We start from the raw sequence: 10,779 nt of genomic DNA on the forward strand, positions 1-10,779 counted from the left end.
GCAGTCCCATAAACTCCCATGACCTCGCCAGCTAGTGCAGAGTTACACTCATCCTTAGGTTAATACAATCAAAAGAATTACAGAACATTAATACATTATTCTAACTGGTAAGGAGTGTCTATATTATAGTTTTACTTCACAATTTATATACCAGTATCACTTCTTTAGTTTGATAATTTTTAGAAATGCTTCACAATGATAATCTCACTGCAAAAATATTACTTTAGAAGAAATGAGAAATCAATTGTGAGTTGTCAAGGTGTTCTCCGTCTCTTACACAGTGACTCTCCTTGCGACCTACAAAGGCTCCAAGAGGGTTAAAGATGAATAATATACAGTTCTAGCTTCACAAAGGGCTTTCTTGTCAGCAGGCTATCTCTCCACGTTTACTACAATTATTCCATATTAGTGGAGCACCATTTTCTTTCCAATTTTCTATATACCAGTTTTAAAGTATGTAACTCTGAATTAAAACAAAAAGCCAACTTCCTCTGACTAATTACTTTCTTTTTAAGAGGAGAAATTTTATCAAGTGATGTTTGCATTGAAGTTTATTGTCAACAACATAATATAATTCCTGCTCTCTGTTGCATAACTCTGCAAGACAAAGAAAAATAATAATGGCAGAGAATCCTCAAGTTTGGTTACAATGTTCTCTGATAAACATGTACAATATTGAAATTTATTTTCAGTGGCTGTATAGTCAGTCAATGTAAACTCAAAGGTTATTAAAAAATGATCAGTCAAAACAGGATTGTGAGGATATATTGCTCAGTGCCTTCTGTCTATGTCCATTGTCAAAACCAGATCAAGAGTTTGATGAAGAGAATGAGAGGTTTGTAGACATTTTGGGTGAAACCAACTGACTCTACTAAGATATTAAAGGCTATGTTTAAGATATCACTTTCAACATCTACATGAATATTGAAACCCACCGCTATTATGACTTCATCAGTACTCAGTAATAAGTCAGACAAAAACTGAGAATAAGGGCCTGGTGGACAATATATGACAAAAAGTAAGAGTTTTTATAGTTTTCCATTTTGGATGAGAAAGACTAATGGTCAAAAACTCAAAAGAATTATAATTGGTTTAGCATTAATCAACAATCCTGACTGAATAATAGCAGCAACTCTTACACACAGATGGGTTTCTCTATGAATGTAAAAAATTAGATAATTAGTGGGGGTGAATTAATTTATACTAAAAAAATTATCCTGTTGTAGCCAAGTTTCTGTAAGACAAAATCAATCAATATGATCAGTTTTCAAATCAATAAACAGAACTTGGAAGAAATAGATCTTATGTTCAGTAATCTATATTTAATTACGTTTTTTTCTTTTCTGGTAAAGAAACTGTTTATTCTTTATTTTTATGATATAGTGTTCTAGAGCTGAGTTTTAGTTTATTTAATTAATGAGACTTGGGTGAGCTGACACTGTTTCAGTGGGGGTTTAGGTGGGTAACAAAGGACAAGCAGCAGAGAGGTGTGTAAGGCTACAACTGGACTGGACCCTGGGTTGTCAATAACTTAGACAACTAACAAAATCAGCCAAATTCCTAGAAAGTACAGCTCCATCCAAAGTAGGATGGTGTCATGTTTGTTGAATAGACTCTTGAGGAGGCACAAATAAACCAGCCATTATTTAAATTTAGAATGTTTATTTAACAAAAGACTCAGGGAGGCAGGATCTGCAGGCTTTGGGGCTGGGTTCCAGGAAGTAACTAGGAGGACAGGTAGATGGTGAATATTTGTTTTTTGTAGCTTGATAAAAATAGAACAGGAGGACAAAATATGGCTTACTGTAGATGGACAGGAGATCCAGAAAAGGTAAGTCAATCCACAGAACTGAAACTGGCAAGTGTTTGGTGTTAGAATCCTTGATGATGATTTGTTTGTGTCTCCCTCCAGGGGGAATCCAAGAACAGGACAGTGTTGGAGGGTGGACAGGGAGAAGACAGTGGAAGACTGGAGAGAAGGGCTCCAGAGGCAGCTTAACGGACAGAGTAGCATGAAATAAGGGAAGGCAATTCATGTAAGTGATCCACATGCAGATGCCAATAAACCAGAGAAAGCCTAAAACCAAACATCTAAGAGACTCAGAGACTCTGTGGGAGAAAGCCAAAGTTTTCCAAATCCAAACTAGAAGGTAGCAAAAACACTAGAAGGTGAGCTTGATTACCACTCATGTGAGCAAACAAGCTGTTCTTTGCTTCAGGAATCCAGCTCTTTCTTAAGCTCCTCTTGATAAGCCTAATGGGCTGTAGCTGTAGAGTAGCACCTGCCAGTCACACCCTAGGTGGAAGGAAGGAAGAACAAACCAAACAATCTGCACACAGCTCTGTGGATATGACAAATGGATGCTATAGCTCCACATCAAACAAGTTGTTTTCCCAAACTGCACTTCAAGTAGCTGATGTTTTTTTCAGAACATCACTAAGACAGCCAACAATTCAACAATGACATGCAGCTAAACATGTCATTGCTGGTCAGGTTAGGGGGGCAGAGACAGCTACGGAGTACAACACTGTTTTTGTAAAGTTACACTCTGAAGCAACATTAGCTTTAGTGACCTTCGATTGAAGCAACCAGATGTCATTACTGCCAGGGTGAACAACAATCTTACTGTATTTAACCTTAGCCTTAGCCTTAGTCTGCAGTTTCAGGTAAGATCCAATGTTGCCCACACTGGCACCTGAAATGCAATTTATTTAAGTCCCTAGTGGCAAGTTTCAGACTATGCAGCTGCCATTTACCAGAGTCTGCTTCTCAGCAGGTGTGTTACTAGATGAGGAAAATGGTTTGAAACATAAACGGGTCGGTGGTGAACTGGGGTCTTAGTCTTAGGACTATGCTTACTTCGAACCGTCACCCAGCTGGCCTGGAGTTCCGGCTTCTCGGGGTCTGCTGGAGGATGACTAACGGGAGCTACACTCAGTGGCACAGCACTGCCTAAGGGGACATGGCTAGCTAATGACTTTTCACGAGTGGAGTTGAGCTTTCAATTTAGACAGTCTCCTCCAAAGATAGTATGAGAGTACTGTCCTGCATACTGTGGGTGTTTGATTTTACATGGCGCATTACTGCCATCTGTTGAACTTTTAGGGAACTGCTTTATTTTATGTTATTTAGCCAGTACGTTGGTTTTGCTAGCAGTAGAGCAGATGAACAGATATGTCTATTATGAACGCCGCTTTCCAAGTTGAGTTCTTCGAAGCAACGCCTGTAAGTAGCAGCTTATACTTGAAAATGAGCGTTTATGTTAACCTGTATGACAAGAAGTAACTTGCCTACTGAATTTATATTTACTTTAATTAGCTCTGGAAATATCTGCGGGCAATTTGATTGTTTGCTACATAGTAAGCTAACTAGCAAGCCGTTAAGCTTTTCTTACACTGTTATGTAGCATTGCAGCTCAATATTAAAACTGTTTATCTTTCTGAGGTAGGATTGTTGTTGTATGAAATTGAATGTAAAGCACTTCTGTTAGCAGCTCTTAGCTCATCCTGAGTTGTTTGTGTTTTGGCAGTTTCACTCCATTTTACATGGAAATAAAGGAGGAAGCAACTAATCCTGACTCGTGTGAAAGGAGTTTGGCTGATGGTTAGTTTTGGTACAAGACACCATAGCAAGACCATTACAACTACATTTATTATATGTACCATTATCACTTAAGGAGGTAGAGGAATAGCTAAACATCTGACACAGAACAAGTGAGGACAGCAGAAGCCAGGGGAGAACCAGAAGCCATGCTAAGCTAATGCTAGTTAAAGCTAGCAGATCCCAAATACACTGATAAAACCAAAAAGAGTTCAAAGAAAAGGTGCCTCAAGCACATTGCTATAGTAGAAAACAACTCTATTAGGAGTGTCTTTGTACAAGCATGTAGAGCTGTGTGAAATTTAGATAAATCATGTAAATCAGCTACTAGCAGAGAAAACATGAAGTGGCACAATATGCTTTACAACATCTGCATCTAACAAATAGAAATTAAATTTTAATTTAAATAAATAAAAATTGTTACATTCAAACTGTGCTGTGAATGACTTTCAACTACGATCACATCAAATTTTGGCTTCATGAATCTACAGTTGATTCATTTACAGACATTTTTAGCTCAATATTGGATGCTTTGTTGCTTCTTAGACGGTGTCATTGCAGTTTGCATAAATCTTCTATTGGCAGACAATTTTAACAAATAGCAGAAATATTCACAAAATGTAAAGCTTAAATACTAAGCGTTCAACCAACTGGTAATTAAAATTTGTGGAATAAGGAGTAAATATACCAATCAACAGTCTTCTTGGAAGAAAAAAAAAAACTGCTCTATTGAGGTCTGAGAAAATAGTCCAAAATAGTCAACTTGTTGTTTCAAAATAATACCATCTGATTTCTTTTAACTTATTGTGAAGCTTGTTCAATTTGATTTGCAGTAAATAATAAATTGCTCAGTTCAGTCAGGCATAATTCCAAAATCCTTAAACGTAGCTGCTATTAAGCCACCCTGCCACTGACTTGGGCAAGGTATCAGTCCTAGTTTTATTGGATCTTAGTGCCACATTTGATACTATAGATCATAACATATTGTTGAACAGGTTGGAAAATTGTGTAGGACTCAGTGGGACTAAAATTGAACCTAAAATGGTTCAAGTCCTACGTAAATGATGTGGAATAGAAGGCCTTGTATTTATTTAACATTCGATCATTATATCTTTATCTCATTTGTGTTTATCACCATTTTATATTTAGCCACCATTTTAAAATCTTTAACAAGTAGTTGTTTAGCTTATCTGGAAAGAGAGAGATAGGTGGTAGACACGCTGGAATGTGAGCAACTGATGTGCCAGCAAGGAAGGGGTAAGGAGAGACTTTTGACATCCAGAGAAGCCCAGAGTTAAAACCAAATCCGGTGAAGCAACATTTAGCTATTATGGCACACACAAATGGAACAAATTACAACAAATCTGAATTTAGCCCCAAATCTGTTTGCAAATTCAGGTTTGTAATGAAGAGGTCTTCATTACTAGGACTAATTTTTACAAACATAACCTGTATAGCACTTTAAGAGCACCTTTGCACTTTAACTAGCACTTTAACAAGCACTTTGTTTAGCACTGCACTTTAAGCATGAATTTGCACATAAAGAACCATTTGCACACAAGAAGTTTTAACTATTTATTGAATATTTATTGATAATTTTAATAATTAGCATGTAGCCTTTTGTTCCAGGCTCTGCACAGCTGCTCCTTATTAAGAAGTGGGGTGGTTGGCTGTGAGAAGAAAATAATTGTTAGTCAGAGGAAATAAGGTCTACTGTTTAGAAACTTAAGCAAATGATTGTGTAAAATCTGTTAAGTGTGAGTGCAAGAGAAGTGTAGTGGTGCTAAAAGTTAGTGACTCACCTGTCTTGGCCATGGAAAAGTGTGTGTGTGTGTGTGTGGGGGGGGGGTTCTGGGAGAGGCCACGGAAAAGTGTGGGGATTTCTTTTGTACTTAGTTTTCATGGTGTTTTATGATACTTAGGTGTAAGTCTAAAATATAAAATATTTATAAAAAAATAAGTGCTAATATATTGGTATTTTCATAAAATGTATTTTACAGATGGAAGTTGTAAATGGTTTAGTCCGTTATCAGCTGTGACTATTTAAGACTGCAATTGTCTTTTAAGGGGTTGTTTTTTCTCATGCTGTCAGACTGAATGGTGCTGCACCAGAATAAAACCTGTTCCTACTTCCTCCTTACTCTGTCTGGATCATAATTTTCAACAGTTTTAAAATTATATCTCTGATTCATTATCATTTCAAAAATTGGGTTTGTATCTTTATTGTTTTTGTTGTTTGTTTTGTTTTATTGTGCAGCATACTGAGTTACCCAGTGTATGAAATATGCTATATAAATAAAGTTGCTTTGCCTTTGTCAGATTTGGTGGTTGGAGGATTGCAGAAAATAGTAGGCTACACGAGGGGGGCAACATAAGGGGAAATCCAGACAGAGCTTCTTAGAAACAGTGAACAAGTGAGAATATGAAGCAGAGGAACAGGTTTTAAAGACAGAGGGTAATTGGTAAGTGGACACAGGTAATTACAAACTAGCAACATGTGCAGATGGTTGTGACAGACTGACAAGTATTGAGTATATGTGAACAATGACAGGGGACATAGGGAGCAAAACCAGACAAGAAATTGATATTAAACTAAACACAGGAAAAACAAGAAATACAACAGAATTACAGAAACATGAAACAATAAACCGAATACAAAAGAAACCCAAGAAAATTACTAAAAAAATTCCCAAATCTTAATAGCCTTGAAGTAAGTTGATGTAGATTGAGTGTTCAGGAAGCAGCTGGATCAGCATTGTTATATTTACCATTCATATCTAAGTTTGTTTGCTTTGTGAATCTTAAGTTCAAGGGTTTTAATAGATGTGCAGACTAGACTTAAATAAAAACAAAATCTACGAAGAAAAGCAAATCCAGCAGAAATGCTAACTTGTATTTTACTAAGAATTTTTACCTCTTTACATCTTTACCTTTAGAAAAGGTTCTCTGACTCGATTCATACACCAGTCTTCTGTGTCAGCCTGTGTGTGTCTTTGTGTTTTTCTGTTGGTCTGTATTGGTTCATCTGTCTGTCTGTGTTCTCAGCAGCAGAGAACAAAGCTTCATTAATGTACCTGGCTGGTTTCTGTTGGTTTCTGTTTCCTGTGATGTTCTACCACTTACAGTTCATTAAAAAATACACACACTCTTTACTGTACTGCATGTTTTTTCTTTCACTTCCTACTTCTAGTCTTATCATGATCCTTTCTCTAAGCTTAAACAGTTTCCTGAGTTATTACTATCACAAATACAGAAAGGGATCACAGTTTTTATGTTCTTTTTATGCGCTCTGTCCTCATTTTCCTCTCTTGCCTTATTGCGTTTTCTTTGTTTGCTTCTTCCTCAGCTTCTCTTCCCCACCCAACCACAGAGTGTGTGCTGCAGAATAATGCCCAGTGTTATTGTTGTATAATGGTATTTACATTTCTCTGTTGTAATTTGGCCAATAGGGGAATGGCTGTGACCCCACAGTCGATTAAGAAAAATGACAGGGAGGAGGGAAAGGCAGGGGATGGGAGGGTGTAGGCAGGACACAGGTCACACAAAGTACAAAGGCTCTTTTAAATACAGTGTTGTCATTGGGCAAAAAATAGCTTTTTCTGAGGAGAAGCCAGAGAAAAAAAGTGTCCATATTACATAACAAATGATTACATTCTTCTTCTTTTTCTTCCGGCTGTTCCCTTTTCAGAGGTCACCACAGCAAATCACCCTCCTTCATCTAACTGTGTCTTTTGTGTCCTCTGTCCTCACTCCAGATACCTTCATGTCCTCTCTAACTGCATCAATATATTTCCTCTTTGCCTTAGTCTTTGTCTTTTTCCTGGCAGCTGCATCTCTAACATCCTTCTTCCAATATACCCACTGTACCTACTCTGCACATGTCCAAACCATCTCAGTCTGGCCTCTCTAACTTTATCTCCCTGTCGTTTAAGCTCTGCTGTACCTCTGATTCTTGGATGAGCTCACCTGTTTGTTTTAGCAAACGTTTTATGCCGAATGTCCTTCTTAACACAACCCTCACTATTTACCCAGGCTTGGGACCAGCATGAGAGATACATTGGCTTGTACTCCTTAGTGGCTGTCATGAGCGGGGTGGAAGGAGGCAAACCCTGAGCGCAGACTCATGGTGATAAAAAAAAAACTAATTTATTTAGAAATAAAAGGCAAACCCAAAACAAAGGCTGACGTGGCAGCAAAACCTAAACTAAATGCAAAAACATTTACTAACTAAACAAAACCTGAACAGACCTGAGACCAGAGACCAGAGATGAATCAAAGGGAGACGACGAGGCACGAGCAAAAAGGGACAGCACATCAGGGAGACAAGAGTATGACAATGAACCAGCAGCGAAGTAGAGAATGTGACCGGGTATTAAAGGCAGAGGGTGATTAGTGGAAGTNGATGATTATGGAGCTAGAGGCAGGTGTAGATGGGTGAGAAAAGGGAAGAGAGAGAGAGTGACTGAGGAGAAGTGAATGGTGGCTGAGGCACAGGGAAGAGACAACTAAATAACAAACAATAAACTCGAACTAACATATGAAGACAAAACATAATACAAAAACCTTACATCCTAACAGTGGCTAGTTAAAACAAATGAGTACATTAAATAATTTAAATAATTGTAAAACTTTAATGATATAAATTCAACAAATAAAAAACAAATAAAAAACTAATTTTCACAGTAGTAAATTTTTCAGTATGTTTTTACAAACTGGTAATGAAAAAATAAAATGCTTAGATAAAACTAAAAATAGTTTTGTTGCATAATTTGAGCTGACTGTCCAGAATCTTCTGTTCCAGTACATCCAGGGTTCCCTGCAGAACCTTCTGTTCCCAGGTCTTCTGCCCCTGCTGTCCCTACGGTCACATCTAAAGCATATCCAGTGCTGACTAAAGTGCCAACAATTCCTCCAGTACCTCCTGCTCCAGAGTCATCAAGGAAATTGAGAATGGTGCCTCTCATTCCTCTATCTCTGATGGGGTCAAGGACGATGCCTCTTATCTATCCACCTGAACTCTGTTTCCAGTTGAGACATGCTTTTGGGCTGTTTATAATACCCCCTGACTTAGTTTGTCTCTGCCCCAGGTATTGTAACCCTGATGGTTTTTGTTAATTAATTAACTTTGCTTTTTGTTTAGGCCTTCTTTCCAGGTAACCCCTTCTCCCTCCTCCCTCCTAAGCAAGTATTGTTTTTTGTTTTTTTGGGATGGCATGTCACAATCTGAGTTTTTTCTAATTGGTTTTGTGACAGTTTTTTTGTGTTTACTCTTTTTGAGTTCTTTCCTGTATTTGTTTTCATTGTGATATTTTCTTAGGGCTTTCTTCTGTGTCTCCATCGTGCCATCAAGCCACTCCCTCCCCTCACTTATTTTCCACAGTCCGTTCACCATCGCCATCTTCACATGTTCCCTGTCAGCTTTTGATCACCTGTCTCCTATCTCCTTGTTAACTTCAGCAAAGTCAGTCACCTCCTTTCATCAGTGGATCATAGTTGCAGTTATGCACTGTCTTGTTTATCTTTGTATTGCCTTCTGAAGTTACTTGCATTTCTTGCATTTCTTGCATTGCTGCCACGTCAGCCATTTTGTTTGTGTTAGTGAAGTGAGATGTGAAGTGAGATTTATTTATATAGCACTTTTCAGCAACAAGGCGATCCAAAGCGCTTTACAACAGAAACAGAAACAGAATCCAATACAGAATGAAACACAAAAGAAAAATACAACAATCATGTATTCTAAATGAATCATGTATAATTAAAGGAAACATAGGATAATCTAAACAATTATTATTATATTATAATTATTATTATTATATTCACTTCACAAAACACAATGAAACACAAGAAGAGAAAAAGACACCAATCAACTAAACTAAGTGTACAGGGAGGGTAAATAAGCTAAAACATGAGAATGCTAAACTGTGGCAATCTGCCACTGTGACCTGTTTTCTGCTCCCTTGGATCTTCTCATGGGCCAGCCTCTTAATTACCCACAGCTGCAGCAGGTTCTCATCAGCCAGCCCCAGGGTTCTTAAGGCAGTTGCAGAGAGCAGTTCTTCGCTGAAGCATCGAGTGCCTTGGGTAACGGTATCAGCCTATGAAGACCTGTTTGGTGATCTTTAGAAAGTTACTTACCTGTGTTTGTTGTACTTTATACTTACCAGAAATCCTGTATCTGCTCCCTGCTTCGCCACCTGAGAACTACTTACCTGAAAGACCTGCGACTATTTACCTGACCTTGCTCACCTGTCGAAAGACTGGCTGCTTTGAGCTTACCCCACATGGGAACTGACCTGCTGGCTCCACACTGGATCACGTTCCTAAAATATAAGACACATAATAGTTAAATTTTTTTTTATTGAAAACGACTTGAAAATGTTTTAGTATCCTACAGTGTATTGCAATACACAATAAATCATTAATTCCTAAACATGCAGAAATAACTAACAGGTAAAAACAGGTTTAACAAAGTGTGATATTAACTTTAGTTTTGCATATGAATCATAGACAATTCTGTTAGCATGTACAGTAAAAATAAAAAATCACCTCCTCTTTGGAGATAAGATGGGAAGCTGAAGACAGATGGGGTCACAGCAGCTCTAAGCTGGTCCTGTTAAAGTCCTCTGGTTTGAAATGTTCACTACAGAGCTGAGACAACTGTAGCAACAAAACCCTCCCCCCTTCTTACTGCAGCTTCTCATTGCCTCCTTAAATCTGTGTTACTGGGAAACCTTCAAAATGGGAAGAATAAAACCCAGAAAGAGCTAATGAGAGAGGAGGATTAGTTCCTCTTGTTAGCATTTTGTTGTTTACCTAATAACGTTAGCAACAATAACATAATATAATAAATGGTCAAATAACCAAAATTGTGAAAGTTAATCCCTCGTGATATAAAATCCGTCCATAGCTGCTCGCTCTGTGGTTACTCATGTTAGCACTTAGAGAGAGGAGAGATCTGTCCAACATGGCGGCGACGGCGGATGCGCTCGGGGACGTAATGAGGCATCTGCATATTTATATTTGTTCAATATCGATCAATCAGGACCAGATAATCCAGACTGACCCATCAGCCATGGAGACTTACGAATTGTTTTGAGGCTCAAACTGCTTAAACGAGTCCTCTATCAGTGGTTCTAGCGCTGCCATAGTAGCCACTACATGACCTGAACTGCCGCATA

This window comes from Kryptolebias marmoratus, linkage group LG22, assembly GCF_001649575.2.
Source record: "Kryptolebias marmoratus isolate JLee-2015 linkage group LG22, ASM164957v2, whole genome shotgun sequence".
Taxonomy (NCBI): domain Eukaryota; kingdom Metazoa; phylum Chordata; class Actinopteri; order Cyprinodontiformes; family Rivulidae; genus Kryptolebias; species Kryptolebias marmoratus.